Here is a 3,910-nt window from a genome sequence, read left to right on the forward strand (position 1 = left end):
TCGATTCCCACCTCAGCCATCCTGGAAGTGGTTTCCCGTAGTTTCCCTTTTCTCCTCCAGGCAAATGCCGGGATGGTACCTAACTTAAGGCCACGGCCGCTTCCTTCCCTCTTCCTCGTCTATCCCTTCCAATCTTCCCATCCGCCCACAAGGCCCCTGTTCAACATAGAGGTGAGGCCGCCTGGGAGAGGTACTGGTCATACTCCCCAGTTGTATTCCCCGACTCAGAGTCTGAAGCTCCAGGACACTGCCCTTGAGGCGGTAGAGGTGGGATCCCTCACTGAGTCCGAGGGAAAAACCGACCCTGGTGGGTAAGCAGATTAAGCAGATCTTTCATGAACCTGACGATAGTTGTGTGTGTGCACTTTGTGATTTGTCTTCGTCAGAAGATTATTGCTCATTACATAAATCTTATTTCTTCGCAATTAAAGCGACTGAAATGATAAACAATTAGCGAAGGATATACAAAAACGTATAAGGCTGTTCTTAAAGATCGTAATTTAATAATTTAATAGAGCACAAAATTTGTGTATATACCGGTACGAGGTAAAGCGATTACATGCCATTTAAGCATAAGTCTATTATAGGCCTATTTCGCTTAGAGCGTTCAGAAACATGGTAACGAGGACAAGACAAATCACACAGTGCACACACACAACTATCGTCAGGTTCATGAAAGATCTTAGTTTTGCAGAGTTTATAGTGGTACCGGTATCTATGAATTGCCATAGAATTGACAAAATGTCGGAGATCCTGGTTTGCATTGGTCCAAGTTCTATTCGTCATTGCTTCAGCCGAGTAGAATTCAGTACAAATATCATTCCTTTTGGCCAATCTTTCTTCCAAGAGTTTCTTTCAATGGTCTGTATAAGGTAGAGCGAGCTTGAATCTCAAATCTTCAATTAAAAAAGGCTCCTTTGCAAGTTCATAAACCAGTCTTGATCTAGTAAATCTGGACACACAGAGGATTGTCTTTAAGAATCGGGCTTTGATTTTTCTAGAGGGTGTGGGTCATTCTTTGTTAGCTTATTCCAAATGATTTCCAGTCCATATGTTAAAATAGGAATAACTTTTGCGTCAAACAAGATCATGGCCATCTTAAGAGATAATCTATTTAAATTCTTGATGTCAAATATTGCTTTCATAACTGTCGCAGCACTTAGCCTTATACGAAGCCTAAAGGAGTTTACTGTCGTCTGCATCGTCAAGCGCAGATATTTAAAACTGTTTACATTGTTCAATGTCTCCGCTTTATAAGTCACTTTGTCACTTGATGGTATTCGCCCTCCCTTCCTGAAATTCATGTAGACAGTCTTTTCAATGTTCACTTGCAATTCATTTGTATCTGTCCACTTTTCCAGTGCATCCAGTGCTTTTTGTAGCTCTTTAACATCGTGTGATCCTAGAACCATATCATCAGCATACAGATACATAGTTATTTCGTTCGACACCTCTTTTATCGCTTGAACACATCAGAGATAGCTACATTAAACAATAAAGGACTGAGAGGGTCGCCCTGTAGAACGCCATTTGTCTGCGTGATCTCCCTCGATGAAGTTATATTGTCAGGAATTATTATTTCTTAACATGTTATGGATCAGGATAGTGAGAGCCTTGTCCTCTACAAGAGATTGCAAGCTGTCCACTTCATGGCCGTATCGATGAGTATAATCAACAAATTAATCTAAAAAGCCACCTAATCGATACTTTATTTCTTTTGCCTTTGGCAAACTTAAAAATACATTGACAAACACAGTACATGTTTCGACCACTTAGTGGTCATCTTCAGCTGTATATAAAAAATCTTAGATGATAACATTTAAAAGCAAGCACATTGGATCTTAAAACTATATCCCATGGGAATCCAAAAACTATTGTTCTAGATGCTTTAAATGAAATGGAAGATTGGGGGTGTTGGGGTAAGGAGATTTATGTGAATGATACTTAAATTACAGTATCGTTTACAATTGTGTTTAAAAACTTAAATGATGAAAAACATATTTAAAATACAAGAGAATCAAGCTTCGACGAAGATTATCAAATGCTTTGGAAAAAACTATGAACACTGTGTGAAATTTACCGTACCACTTGGTAGTCGTAAGATGTTATGTATATCGTCCAATAGATTTCTTATTGCGTGCAGAGTACTCTCTTCCAAATCCAAATTGCTCTTCAGGAAGTTTGGTTTCAATTTCTTCAGTCAGTCGAGTGGTTATTAGCTTAGTGAGTGTCTTTAACAAATTATTCTCCAGAACAATCCCTCTATAGGAATTTGGATCAAGCAAGTTACCCTTTCCTTTGTACAAAACCTTCAATGTGGAGGTTTTCCACGCTTTCGGGATGTCTCCTAGTAACAAGCATAGGTTCATAAGATTCGTTATGTATGGAAGTAATATATTTGCTGAAGCTTTAATGTGTTCACAGAAAATGTCCTCAGAACTCGGTGCTTTTCAATCATTCATTCATTCATTCATTTATTTCAATTAATTCCAACGAGCCTGCAGGCTCATACATAGGAATTGTACAGGACATTACATACTGGCGGGCACTTACACATCAAAATATAGTTTGTGTATATAAGATAATTAGTAAATGGTTGAACATATAAACACATACAATATATAAAAAATGTACATCATCAGTATGAGGATTACAGAGAATTATTTCTGACTGTATTTACATTTACATAACATGAAAGTTGCAAAGGTACAAGAATGGATTATGGAGTATTTTCATTTACATAAGAGTTGCTGAAGTACAAGAATAGATTTCACCGGGCGAGTTGGCCGTGCGCGTAGAGGCGCGCGGCTGTGAGTTTGCATCCGGGAGATAGTAGGTTCGAATCCCACTATCGGCAGCCCTGAAGATGGTTTTCCGTGGTTTCCCATTTTCACACCAGGCAAATGCTGGGGCTGTACCTTAATTAAGGCCACGGCCGCTTCCTTCCAACTCCTAGGTCTTTCCTATCCCATCGTCGCCATAAGACCTATCTGTGTCGGTGCGACGTAAAGCCGCTAGCAAAAAAAAAGAATAGATATAGATTTCAGATTATTTACTGTTACATAACACAAAAGTTGCAGACGTACAGGAATTGATTACAGAGTATTTACAGTATATACACATAACACAGAGTTGCAGAGGTACAAGAACAGATTACAGAGTATTTAAATTTACATAACATAAAAGTTGTAGAGGTACAAGAATAGTTCCGGACAGTTTGCAAGATTGTTTGGGAGAATGCCTTAAATGACAACCGTTATTTTGATTTAAACAGCACTGTACCTTTCCCAAAAATAATACTTGACTCTTTGTTTGAATTTTGCCAAAGTTGGTGCTGTTTTTATCTCCACAGGGATGTTATTAAATAACTGGATCGCAGAGAACTTCAAGCTGTTTATACCATATTTAAAAGAGCAAACATTGTATAAGGCAAAGTACTATATGGATGGTTGTCAGAATTCAGAGGATATGTAGTGTTGTGTTGTATAAATTTATGTTTTATTTTATACATGAGTACAGCTGTATTGAATTCTGCACTCATGCTTAGGGGTGGTATTTTATCACTTAGGTATAGATATTTTATTGGTGTTAAGTAGGGAAGATTAAGTATATTTCTAACAGCTCTATTTTGTACTACCATTAGCTCATTCAAGTCGGACTTCTTACAGCGCATCCAGATTACATTCAAATATTGTAGGTGACTATGAATTAAAGAGTAGTAGATGTGTTTTAGAAGATGTTGTGGGATAAGATAACTAAGTTTCTTTAAAATTCCTGCAACAGGTGTGATCTTTTTAGTAATGTATTCAACATGGTCTGTCCAGTTCAAGTTCCTATCAATCACCAACCCAAGATATTTGACAGTTCTAACTAGTTTTATTTCAGTATTCTGCATATATATTTTACTGTG

This window comes from Anabrus simplex, chromosome 4 (assembly GCF_040414725.1).
Source record: "Anabrus simplex isolate iqAnaSimp1 chromosome 4, ASM4041472v1, whole genome shotgun sequence".
NCBI classification, from domain to species: Eukaryota; Metazoa; Arthropoda; class Insecta; order Orthoptera; family Tettigoniidae; genus Anabrus; species Anabrus simplex.